This window comes from Mustela erminea, chromosome 10, assembly GCF_009829155.1.
Source record: "Mustela erminea isolate mMusErm1 chromosome 10, mMusErm1.Pri, whole genome shotgun sequence".
NCBI lineage: Eukaryota > Metazoa > Chordata > Mammalia > Carnivora > Mustelidae > Mustela > Mustela erminea.
This window is the reverse complement of record NC_045623.1, coordinates 57,003,835-57,017,490: the sequence shown is the minus strand read 5'-3', so window position 1 is coordinate 57,017,490 and position 13,656 is coordinate 57,003,835. Positions and strand designations below refer to the sequence as shown.

At 44.5% G+C, this 13,656-nt stretch overlaps 1 protein-coding gene across 1 annotated transcript in view; it reads left to right on the top strand.

Moving 5' to 3' along the window:
• The window catches only part of CACHD1 (cache domain containing 1), a 206,392-nt gene that overhangs the window by 133,145 nt on the left and 59,591 nt on the right, over positions 1 to 13,656 (top strand). The gene's annotated exons all lie outside the window — the stretch shown is intronic.

The window sequence follows — 13,656 nt, the reverse complement described above, 5'->3', positions numbered from 1 at the left end:
AGTTCAGGCTCTTAAGAAGGGACTAGAGGAACTGGAAACAGTAAGTACATGAACTCCCAGGGTCTGTTGAAAGGAAAGCTAGAGTGCTATGTGGAGTCCAGAGCGTGTTTTTAAATTGAGAGAAATTACAGCAAGGTTATGTACCAAAGGGAATTGTCCAGTAGAGGAAAGCTAAAGACCCAAGAGCAAGAGGAGAGAACATGACTGGAGCCTTTTCCTTCATCGGGCAAGAGATGGTGGGATTCCAGCCAGAGAGTCCAAAAGCACAGGGTTCATGCTTAACAAGAAGAGGGAAGGAAGAGCCAGGGTGCCGGGCCACCCATAAGGACCCAAGTGTCGTGTCAGGAGCTCAGAGACATTCTGTTCTTGGTGATTTTGTTTCCTCAGAGACTTAGGAAGCAAGATCATCAGTTGAGAGTGAGGCAGACCTCTTAGTTACATTACATTAAGGTTATCTTCTATAAATGAGGTTCGGGAGTAGAACTCAGCGCACACGTAATTGGAAATCCTGACAAAATGTTGTTTTATTACAGTAGTTACTTGTGACGGGGGAGAGACTGAAAAGTCAGGAGGAGGGGAGGAAGGAGATGGTGAGGGCAGAGGTATATGGTTAAAGATCAGATCTTGAATTTTGTTATTTATGAAAGCACGTGTCAAGTATCACATCCTACGGAACAATAGTTGTTCTCGGCACAGTGGACGTAGCTGGATTTACAAGCAGTTTTCGGCCCTGTTCAGGTATTTGAGAATGGACTCGCTTGTACTTGAAGTCGTGTGACATTCCACCAAGCGGTGGCTGCATCCCAAAGTCCACATTCTTGAGCAGTCATTTGTAATATAAGAGGAGTGGTAGATGGTGGAGGGTGACCTCAGAGCTCCCCCCTTTCCTCCTCTCCAGCTCATGCCCCCTTTCAGAGCAGAATTAATGTACTTCGTGAGCTATCGCATGTCTGATATTTACATCTGTAAGACGTCCAGCCTCAGGCTTTCAGACTGTATATAATCCATCAATGGGTCCCTAATTGATAACACAGTTTCAGATTGCCTTTCAGACTAGCTGGAAACAGACTCACATAAATTGTAAACCATTCTTAGCTTCACTTACCCAAAACTAGGTCATGTGTCCATCTGTCCAACACACATGTGTATTCTTTTTCTTTAGCCCAACCCTGCTAGATCTCGACTTTCTAAATTGACTCCTTGTCCCTGATTCCATTCAAACTACTGGCATTTGACAGTGCACACGTTACATTATGGTGCTGGTAATGTTTTGCTCAGGTTCCTTCCTGCTTTTATCCCTAGTTTCTCTCCCCCCCTCCCTCCTTCCCCCTCTCTCTGTCTCTCTTTTTTTTAATTCCTGCTGAGCTATTTTCTTGTGCGTAGCCTGATCCCTAAAGAGAATGTATTTGAAGAGTCCAAGGAAAGTTGCCTCTTGCTCTCTTGAGTTATGCAATTGAGGTGTGAGTGGAATGGGAGTTAGTCTTTCTTGCCGAAAGAAAAAGTGCCTGGACTTTCTTTATTGTGTTTGATTTAAAGACATCATTTGAAGTTGCAAACTTCGATCTTGGTAGCGTTGCAGTCTACGCTGAGAACCAGGATTCACGGGGTGTAAGGGGCATCTGCAAGTCATGTTACAACGGTAAATGCTGCAGGAGGTACAGGTGGGCACTGGAGGCTGGAGACGGCTGCTACATTCAATGGCTTCATCACTTCCTTCTGTGAATAACAAAGATGGGCTCTGTGTTACAGGTTTTTCTCTCTGCTTTCAAATGCCATGAAAATTACCTGTTCCGTATGCTAATGCCAGGGCAGTGAAAAGCTGTGTTGTCCCTAAAAACCTAAAATAAAAGGAAAAAATCAGCCAACCTAGGAATCTCTGGTTTGTTTTTATGCCTGTTTGCCCCAGCTTCATGATTGCATTAGTGTCATAAGAGATGTGGTGATTATTCATATAACATCTAAAACCTATTCACTCACTTAGAAATCTAGATTATTGAGGCTATGGGATTTGGTTTACATTTGTGTGTGTGTGTGTGTTTGTGTGTACACATGTATACACAAAATTAAGTATCTCTTCAAATTCTGTTTCTATAATATGAGATACTTCAAAGTTTAGTCTTTTTTTTTCTTTTAAGATTTTTTTATTTATTTGACAGACACAAGTAGGCAGAGAGGCAGGCAGAGAGAGAGAGAGAGGGAAGCAGGTTCCCCTCTAAACAGAGAGCCTGATGCGGGGCTTGATCCTGGGACTCCGGGATCATGACCTGAGCTGAAGGCAGAGGATTTAACCCACTGAGCCCCCCAGGCGCCCCTAGTCTTTTTTAATAGTTTGTCACAACAACCCTGTAATACTGATTTCAGAAGATTTTATTAGTCACATATAATCTCTCATACATACATATTTTTTCCCTCATACTACATATTATAGTGGATATAGCCTTGTTTTTTTTTTTTTTTTTTTATGTTTTTGTAGTTAACAAATGTATCCTGGACATTCCTTTGTATATATGTAAATAAATACATATCTAGATCCTGGGGGTAGTGATTGTATAACGTCCTTGAATTAATCAGTCCACTCCAGTTCAACATTGAGATTGTCCCAATTTTTCACTCTATCACTGCCCTCCAGAAGGATTCCAAGTGACCCCTCCACAGTTTTCCTGACCTTCTTGTAGTAGTTGATGGTAAACGTCTTTTTTGAAGCTCTGTCATCCTTTGGTGTCTACAAAATTATTCTGTGCCATTTATCCTCTTACTTCTCTGCTCAGACCTTTTCATTTTTCTTCTTAAGCTCCTTTTGTCCTCAGATAGATGTCCCCACATGTCCTCTTAACCACCTTCCTCACTTCTAAACCTTATCCCCCCCCAAATGTTCTCAGTGTAGCCAGCACCTCAGCTCCTGCCACATGCTGTGGAATTCCAGATCTGTCTCTCCAGCTGTGGCCTATTTCAGTTTATTTATTTATTTATTTATTTTAAGATTTTTTATTTATATATTTGACAGAGATCACAAGTAGGCAGAGAGGCAGGCAAAGAGAGAGGGAAGAAGGCTCCCTGCTGAGCAGAGAGCCCGATGTGGGACTTGATCCCGGGACCCTGGGATCATGACCTGAGCCGAAGGCAGAGGCTTTAACCCACTGAGCTACCCAGGTGCCCCCCTATATGAGTTTATTTATTGAGTAGCCAACTTTAAGACACACACGTCTCTGTGGTGATTCTGTAGCTACCTCAAAAATTAAATAGAAAAGAAAACTTTTCTCTAAACTTCCCCGCAGTCTGGGCTCACTGTCCCCACTAACAGTATCTCCAACCTGGTCACACTGGGAATTCTCCCTTGCCTTTTCCCACCCATGGCTTCTCCAGGTTTTAGCAGATGGAACTTCCTTAAGTCAGTGATCAAACCAGAGTGTTGGTGAGTGAATATTTTACTACATGCCAGTCACCTCACTAGGCATTTACTGTGTGTCCTTCTTCCTGCTTGTCATGCTGACTTGTGACATAGGTCTCATTGTCCGCTCTTCATTGAAGGGGAACTTGGCTCAGATTCCATAGTTCAGAGATGTGTCTTGAATCCCTTTTGTCTTCTCTACTGCTAAGGCCATAAACTTAGGAAAAGTTCATAGACCTTTCTAGAAGATGAGTCAATATGGAAACCTCCCAGAAGGTTTCTCTGCTTTTATTCTCTTTTTCAATATATCCTGTATACTGTAGGTATTTTGCAAATACCTGCTTTGTAACTCCAAAAACCTCTGTGGCTCACCTGCAAGACAAATGTGGAGGCCTTTCAACTCCATCTTCTCCTCTTCTTCCTTCTCCCCTCACGGGGTCACTTTCATTTCTTCAAATCCTCAATGTCTGTCACTCCTCCATGCTTTTTTTTTTTTTTTTTAAAGATTTTTATTTATTTATTTGACAGAGATCACAAGTAGGCAGAGAGGCAGGCAGGGGGGTTGGGGAAGCAGGCTCCTGGCTGAGCAGAGAACCCGATGTGGGGCTCGATCCCAGGACCCTAAGACCATAACCTGAGCCAAAGGAGAGGCTTTAACCCGCTGAGCCACCCAGTTCATGTTCATGTTATTGTCTTATCCTAGAATATAGTGCCTGCCTCTTCTGACTTGTAAAATATTGCTCATTCCTCAGGGCCCAGCGACTTGACAGGTAGAATTCTTTGTCTGTTGTACTGGTTGGGTTTGCTAGAGGGCACATGTTGAGATGGAGACTGGCAGCCTGTAGGAAAAGGGAAGGCAGAAGGATTGAACAGTGGCAGAAGTCAGGCTGAGTTGGGGTCCTCAGCTAGCTCTCTTTATTATTTTACTCTATAGTGCATTCTTAAAAATTTAAGTTTTTATCTTGGATATCTACTTGACCCTCTGTTCCTTTTATTTTTTGCATGTCAAGTTCCAGCCTAGTGCATAGCAGGTATACAGCAAATACTTACTAATGAATGAATGAAACTAGAATTTTCTTTTTTTTTTTAATTTTTAAAAAATTTTATTTATTTATTTGACACAGAGAGAGAGATCACAGGTAGGCAGAGAGAGAGGGAGGAAGCAGGGTCCCTGCTGAGCAGAGAGCCCGATGTGGGGCTCCATCCCAGAACCCTGAGACCATGACCTGAGGCCAAGGGAGAGGCTTAACCCACTGAGCCACCCAGGTACCCTGAAACTAGAATTTTCTTGTTGCTTTTGTTTCATTTTTGTAATGGAAGAACCAAGGCTTTTGAAGGACCATAGGAAAGAAAAGAATGTGGTTGTGATTTGCTTGCAAGGTAGCCCTGGTTTCTGTGGCTTCATGGCAAATTGGTATGCATAAATATCTCGGGTATATAGAGTGGCACAGGCTGTGCATGTGAATAGTACCATTCTGTGTTTGCATGAAACTGTGCTGAGTCCAGACACACATGTACACAGAATCAATCTGCTGCTTCTTAGCACCTCATAAGCCATTTTATCCCTTTGTCTTCCATGGATACCAGAGACAAGCATCTATTTTGTAGACGAGAAGCAGGCCCAGAGCACTTAACCGATGTACCTAAAGTCAGACAACAAATGGTGGGTATTGAGATGACGGAACGGTATGTCCCAATTCCCAGTCCAGTGGGCCTCCTACTGTAGACTGCTGAGGACAAAGAGATGTCTCCATCCCTGTATCCTGCTCCTGTTACTTCAGACTCTGTGTGTCTAAAATCAAACCCATAATCCTCGACACTTCGAACCCAGACCGCCTCCTCTACTCATGTTGTATTTGTCGGTTAACAGCTTAATTTTATACAGTGCTGATGCTTGAGACCCAGAACCAACCACGACTCCTTCCTTGTTCTTTCTCATAAAGAGCCTCTCTCATGTAACATCTATACAATAGTTACCGTGGCAGGCGCCAAGATCATCAAGACAGAGGCTTTACCCTCCGAGCTCACAACCTAACTATACGGATGTACAGAGGGGAGGGAAGGGAAGGAGAAAGTCAGCAGACAACTACTATTAGCATCTTAAGTGATGTGTGATCACGGTAAGTGGGGGTACTAGACCAGATTATAAGGTTGCATCTTTTTTTTTTTTTTTTTTAAAGATTTTATTTATTTATTTGACAGAGAGAGATCACAAGTAGGCAGAGAGGCAGGCAGAGAGAGAGAGAGAGAGAGGAGGAAGCAGGCTCTCTGCTGAGCAGAGGGCCTGATGCGGGACTTGATCCCAGGACCCTGAGATCATGACCTGAGCCGAAGGCAGCGGCTTAACCCACTGAGCCACCCAGGCGCCCTGTAAGGTTGCATCTTAAGAGACATTGGGAATTATCCAGGTGATGTGCCTGAGGTAAATACATTTCCCAGTTAGAAATCTGTGAAAGTGCAGCCAGCGCAGTCCAGGATCATTGTGGAAGAGGGCAGTAAATAACAGGAAACGAAGGTAGCACTAAGGCAGATTTTAACCACTTGTATTTGATGGAGGAGTTGGGTTTTGGTTTGGTTTTTGTTTTGCTTTGTTTTTGTTTTTGTTTTTGTTTTAAGCTTGAAGTCAGCCAACTGACAGACTAAGCAGCGCAAGCAAGAGAGTTTTGTGGAAAATGGATGTAAGTGTAGTTGGCCTGAAAGAAGGAGAAAACCAGGTAGACTATTAAATGTAATCCAAAAGTGGGATTAGGGAGAGGCGGCCATGGAATAGGCAAATTGGCTAGATGAGGGAGAAATGAGAGGACAAGAAGTGGAGAATCGGTGTGGACCACTCTTCCAAATTACTTGACCGAGAAAAAGGGGAAACGTCCCTGATAACTCAAGAAGAGATGGGGTAAAGGAAGAGTTTTATTGTTATCGCTAATCATTTTATAAGTCAGGGAAACTTGAAAATGGTTATATGCTCAAGATAGAGAAACAGTCCAGGAAGAAGATAAAACTGAGGAAATAGATGGGACAGTGGAGTTAAACGTCTTTGGCCGGTTGTCCCCAATTTGGGTGATCGTCAGAGTCTTCTGGAGTGCTTTGTCAAAAAATACCTATTCTTTGACCCCCAACTCAGACTTGGCAACTCAGAATATTGCCTTGGTAAAGCTTGGGAAGCTATAGGTTTCAAAAGCTGATTGTGGGAGGAGAAAAACGCTGATTGTGAGAGAACTCTGTTAAATTTATCTTACCCTTTCCATGAATGTTTGAAGATCACCTGGTCCTTTGGGTCCTCTGGGAGTGGTCTATTAAAAGGAAGAGGATCGAGTAGTAGATCCTGTTCTGATTTTGGATTACCCCCAGAAGTTGATCCTGAATTCTCTGTCCAGGAGAGACAGAGACAGAGACTGTTAAGACAGTCCAGGCTGTCTTAACAGAATTGAGGATATAATGGAATGGTAATTGTTGCATTATGTAGATAACCTAGAATGGACATAAGGAGCTATGAGCTTGGAGCAGAACCTGAGATTTGAGGAAGTTCTCTCTTTAGAATTGGACTGAAGTAAATAACAGTGGGTTTAGCTGGGCCGGCTGTCATTAATCTAAGTTTGGCAATGGACTTGAGCTAGCATGGTCATTGTGGTGGAAGGATTACTGGGCTACATGGTCCCATTCAAGGGTCAGAGCTTAGGCCACTCTTCCCTTTCAGAGTCAATATGCTTAGGTCTAAGATGAGAATAATATCTTTTTGCTAAAGCTCCGCCTGTTTTGACTCTTGCTTAGCTATCATACACTTCGGAAAATTAACCTCTATATGCTTTGGTTTCCTGAATAATAAATTAAACCTACCTAATTAAAAAAAAATTAACTGAGATAATGTATATAAAAAACATAGTACAGTGCCTGGTACATAGGCAAATACTCAGTATGCCTACCACACCTGAGAAGTACGCACAGTACCTGGGGGGCTGTAAATTCAGCTCCTTCAGAATGTGTGGGAAGGTGGTCCTCTGGCTGTGGGCTGGGAGTAGGAATTAGAAGGTGCAGCGTAGAGTATAATGCCGGAAATTTTGTCTGGGGTCCTCCAAATGTTTATTCCCCTCCAAAATGATTGCTGTTGCACAGAATATTACTGAAAGGCGCTATGTAACTTCTGATCTTTTGAGGGAATGTGTGTGTGTTTTTGTGTGTCTGCCATTCTGTGTATTTAGGACAGCTCTTGTATTTTATATTTGGCAAGCTACGGGAGGTCGAGCGCTTTGTGTGTTTCGCTGAGTGGTGTTGGGCTGGGCGTCAGGAAGGCCAGAGTTCCTTGAGGTGGGAGGCGACAAGCTTTCTACTACAGAGCATTTTTTTTTTTTAAATGTGTTTCTGCCTTTGGTGGTTATATTATGAGGCAAAACCAAAGCCCCAGCCCAGCTACAAGCAGTTTGCAGTCGTCTCTTTCTCAGCCTAGTGGTGTAAGCATTATAGAGGGCAAGCAAGGATGTCGGGGACATGGTTTTGTTTTGGCTAGAGAGGCTGATGATCTAAGAACTGGTCAGATGTAGATGGTGAAATCGGAAGGGAAATATTTGGGGGCCAGGGGATCTGGGGCCCATATGTTAGAATTCGCCAAATGCACTATGCAGGTGAATCTCGAGACACAAATGGAAACAAAGAATACCCCAAAAGGGGGGGGAGGCACATTTTTTTTAAGTAAACACTACCCCCAACATGGAGCTCAAAGTCTTGACCCCCAAGGGCAAGAGTTGCATGCTCTACCACCTCAGCTAGCTGGGCACCCCCTAAAGACACATTTTTTTTTTTTTAATCTGCTTTTCCAACTATAGTTGGTGTGTTGTGGCTGCAGAAAAATAAGCCAGTAGATGTTGTGAAGTTTTTTGTCTTTGTCAGAATTAGCATAGGAACTGTAAGAGAGAAAGAGTAAATTTGCTGAAGGCTCACAGAAGGAGACCAGGGGGAACAAAGCTTGCCTTTAAAGAACAAGGAGTTGTCACAGGTACCTCTTCGTTAGTTAAAAGCCAATATGAAATTGTCATTCTCTCTAAACATTTCTTGGTACCATTTGTACATTATGTTTAGTCTTGGGTCAGTAATGATAATAATCTCCTAGTGCTGACCGACGGAGTTATTCTAAACTTACTAGGAAGTAAGAATATTCCTGCTTTTTTCCCTTTCTTGCACAAACTTGATCAAAGCCAGTTAGAAATTGGCTCTTTCTCGTTGCAAATCTTTGTGCTTTGTTCCTTCCTATTGACCTTCATTCTTTAGCCTTCTTATTTCTCTCTGGTTTCTGAAGGGTCTTCAGAAATACCTTGTCCAAATCCATCACTCAGAGACTAGAGATGAGGAAATGGTGACATCTCATGGGGGACAGAGGTGATGAGCCTTGGCTAACCAAAGTCACCATTCACTGGCTCCTCTGGCAGGCGCTGACTCAGTGCATCCTCAAAACCAGGCATGCGCCAGGCTTTGGGAATGTGGTGAATTTGGCTTTTGGGTTTGGCTCCTGCCCTCATGGAACTTGCAGCAAGTCTGCGTGAGAGGCGTGAGCCATGGCCACAGAAGTCAGTACACTGACTATTACCAATTTTTGCTGTCACGGAAAATGCTGGGTGCTGTTAGAGAGGATAATAACCAAGGGTGGTCAGGGAAGGGGGTCTCTGAGAAGTTGAACAGAATTACTTCAGGTCTAAGGATCCCCTTGTGTGGAGAGCTTGGCATGTTTGCAGAACTGAAAGAGGTTGCCCTTGACCTACAGCGTAGTGGGTTAAAGAGGGTGAAAGTGAGGTTGGAGCATAGGAGGGGCCAAATGGTGCCAGGCCTTATGGGGCTTGGATTTAATGCTAGCTGGGGTGCAGTGTGAAACCTGTGAAGGGTTTCAAGCAAAGCAGTGGTGGGATTTGATTGCCGTTTTAGAAAGATGCCTTCGGATGCTATATGGTGAGTCCATGTAAGGTCAGAGAGTTTGTCAGGCTTAGAAATGGGACCAAAACCTAGGCTTCCTATTCCCAGTCTATCCTGATTTATCAGGCTATTCCTTCCAGTGCCAAAGTGCCAACCCTAATTAAATAGAAAGTGCAAAGCCACATTGGGCCTGTGTCCAACTGGCTTTCTTATGTTTATTCACATGGACAGTGAACGCTCCCTCCAATCTGTTAAACACCTCCAGACTAATTAAGGGGCCTCAGCTATATAGTTTCATAGTCACATAAAAACTCCTTCTATTATGTAAAATATGCTTTCTATGGTTCGGTGTTACTCAGTCATGAGTGCTTTAATTAACTTGACTCTGTCTTCTGAGCTACAGTGTGCGTGCCATTTTCCAGGTAAGCCAGCCTGTGGGGTCAGTCGGGAGGGACCCCCATGACATTGGACTGTCAGCTGGTCCCTGCCAAGTACTAGCAGTTCAGCCATTTGTTTTTTCTCACCAGTTTAAAGGCTCACTTTAGCCTCTGCCTTTATTCAATTGCTATAGCCTTTCTTTCTGTCAAGTGTCCTCTTAATTGCATTTCTTCACACTGTGTCTTTACAAACTAATGGAACTGATCATTTTGATTGAAACATACAAATGTATATGTTTACTCTGCCTCTCAAGAAATAACGGGTGTGTTTTTTTATCTGTTGATTGCTAATTTATTCAGCATGTATTTAGTGGCCTTGTGGAGGCCCTGTAGTGTTCTGGAAAGAGCAAGGGCTTTGGAGGGAGATACCTTGATCAAATCATGGCTTGGGCCTTGAGCAAGTTGAGTTCTGCATCTATAAAGTGGGTATAATAACAAACTCATGAGGTAATTATGAAAAGCCGGCATACCATGTATAGAACTAGTTTATATGGTGCTCAGTAAGTTTCACAGTAAGTTTCACTGTTCTATCAAATCAGCCTTATTGAGGTGTAGTTGATAAGCAATAAACTTCACATGTGTAAGATATACAATTGATTTTGATATGGATAGTCCCCTAAAACCATCCGACAGGCAAGCCTTTTCTCTGTCCACTTACCTGTTTCTGTACCTGTTGTATTGGCAGTGGTGTTGAGAGAACGGAGTGTCGATCATTTTAAAATCTATTTTTTAAAAAGATTTTATTTATTTATTTGACACAGAGAGATCACAAGTAGGCAGAGAGGCGGACAGAGGGAGGGGGGAAGCAGGCTCATGAGGGGCTCGATCCCAGGATGAGATCATGACCTGAGCTGAAGGCAGAGGCTTAACCCACTGAGCCACCCAGGCTCCCCTTAAAACCTATTTAGAATTATCATCGATCTCTGGATGCCTCAGTGGCTCAGTCATTAAGCGTCTGCCTTTGGCTCGGGTCCCAGTATCCTGGGATCGAGTCCCACATGGGGTTCCCTGCTCAGTGGAGAGCCTGCTTCTCCCTCTCCCTCTGCCTGCCACTCCCCCTGCTTGTGAGCTCTCTCTTTCTTGCTCGCTCTCTCTGACAAATTTAAAAAAATATTATCACTGGTCTATATTGAGTCACCATATTTATTTTTAACTGGATTTAGCATCAGATGAAGATTTTATAATTTATTAAACACAAGTCTAATGGTTGAGAAAGAGTACTTCTGAGCAGACCCTCCCAGCCCGCATGTCCCTGCAGCTCTCACGGAGCCTGTGCCATGACCTCAATAGAACACACCTCTGCCCTGGGCGCAGGGGTGACCCAAGCCCATATCTCACCCTCAGGGATCTCTAGAGTCTAGGGATGGAAGAGGGAAAAGTTGCGAACAACAGTAACATTAACTAGAAGGTGGGAGAGGTTAAGATGCTGGAGGGTTTCAGAGGGTGTGGTGGCTTCCATCTGGGGATGAGCTCCAGTGAAGAAGAAACCATTCATTGCCACCTTCACGTGTATCTGTCTGAGGTAGGTGTGCGGAGCAGGGGAGACAAATTCAGGCCCTACCCACTGATAGCCTAAAGCTTAATGCTATGCATCAGGGACTGACAGGTTGGACGTATGCCCAGCCTTTTCCTGGATGGTGTCCAGTGTTGCTGAGAAGAGTAAGCATGCAAGACCCCAGCCCAAGTTATCCAGAACACCTCACTGACTCCTAGGACTGGGGGAAGCCGCCTCTGGGTTGCCTGTGCCTGTGTGGAAAATAGGGCTGTCCTTCACCTCCACGTCTAGGTCAGAGAGGGGCCTGCATGGGGTGCACACTGCCATGATAGATTGCTTCTGGGCCCTGGGGTCCTCATTACCATCGTATCCATCATCTTCTGCTAGTACCGAATGATGGATGAAATTTAATCAGATGCCAAAGGAGTTCTCAGCAGGAGAGTTTGAGGAACCTTGCCTGACACTTAAATGCTGTGGTGCTGGGATGATTATAAGGAACCAGAATGATCTTTTGTGGTGAGACCAAATGTATCATGCACCGTATGAATTCTGATTTATTTTTAAAACATTCTTGCTCTCATTGGCTCCCCCTTTTAATAGTCTCACTGTAACCTGTTTATTGTTACAGATGTTACTTCTAAATGAGGTCATTGAGCTTTACTTCCAAAGGCAGCATTTGCCTGTTTCTTGCAGGCTTGGCAGGGCTGCCTGAAGAGTGGTGCTAACATGACAGCAAGTTTAAGGCTTTGACCCTCAGAGAAAAAGCTGCCTCCATGTTTATGTGCAAATCACATCAGCCAGATGTCTCGGGAGGATGTGGTTGCCCTGGTCCAAGCAATGACCTTGATAAGGTGGCCTGGCCGAGTGGAGTGGGGACCCGTGTCTCAGTCACACATGCTATGTGCTTGACTGCCTTCCTGTCCACTATGAAACCTCAGGGAGCCCAGAAAAGTCGGAGCCGGCTTCTGTGTCCATAACTCGGAAATGATGCTTTGTTACTCCTAGGATTTTTGTGAGGATAAAAATAGGCTACCCTTCCTCCATGTGCATCTGGCAGGGTAGCTGCTGGAAGCAGGAGGCACCGGACAAGCTTCAAGTCCCCGTGTGGTATATTTCACCCGGTGTGTTCAGAGGATGAATGCTCATGTCGAACGCCACTGACCAAATCCAGCTTGCCGCTGATGTTTGCAGATCCGCCATCGTTGGCACACCCGCTCACCCACCGATGTCCGGGGCTGCTTTTGCATGGTAGCAGCAGAGTTGGGTGGGTCGAGACAGAGCCCGCATGGCTGGCAAGGCCAGGGTCCTTTCCTGGGCAGCCATGGCAGACATCAGCCGACCTCCGAGCCAGACTCAAGGATGGCTGCGTGGCGTTCAGAGCTTTCTGTACCTTATCAAATCTACCTCACACTTGCCTTTTGCCTTCACTCACACTTCTTCCCCAAATTGCTTTCTGTCCCATTTCCTACTCTGTAAGTCTTCTGGTATATCAGTTATCACAATAAGGCTTGTCTTTTGCTCAGCTGCGTAGATCTTGCAGCATGTAGAGCAGGACACAACACAAAGTGCATGGTTCATAACAGAATACGGGGTGGGAACAGAGTGGAAGGGCATCAGAGAAGGGAGAGGACTCTGCTTGTGGGTGAGGGTAAGACTTCATGGAGGTTTGGGGACAGAATTGCCCCCAGGAAGGTGGCTGCCCCTCCCGCCACAGCTTAGTGGCAGGGATACCATGTATATGCCAGGGAGGCAATACTGCGTGATGATAAGAACCTAGGAACCAGCACAGCTAGGCTGGAATCCCAACTTGGTCATTTACTGATGAAACCTTAGACAAGTCTCTAAGCTCTCTGAGTGTATTTTCCAAACTCCAAAGTAGGGAATAATCATACGACCTCCGTCCTATGGTGGTTTCATGGGTTAAATGAACAACCATGAAGGAAAGCCTCTGTCCCCCTGCTGGCACATTGGAAACATTCCAGGAGCTCTTGCTGAGTGATCGTGGTTCTGCCTTTCAGGTACCATCTATGCTGATTTCCTCATTGTGGAGTGAGCAAGGTCAAGGTCACAGGTCTAGTCCCCCTGGAGACCGGGCCTCCTAACGGCACCGTTCTCCACAACTAGAGAATGTTCTCCAAGCCAGCAAGTGTAAACTGGTCCAGCGGGGATCAGCCTCCTGAAGAGAGAGCTGAGTGCAAATGAATCATTCAGCTGGAAAAAAAAAAAATATTCCAGGACATAGAGTGTCACCATACAAGGTTAAGAATAATAGCTTCTCTTGACTGAAACATTCATTATATTTTTCTATTCACGGGTATTTTTTTAAGGGACAGAGAGAAAATGTTTAGTGGAAAATTTACAGCCTTCGATCTAGTGGGATTTCTTTGTACTACAAGCAGTTTATGCAGAACAGATGCCGAAGGAGCCAGGCCTGCCTGCAC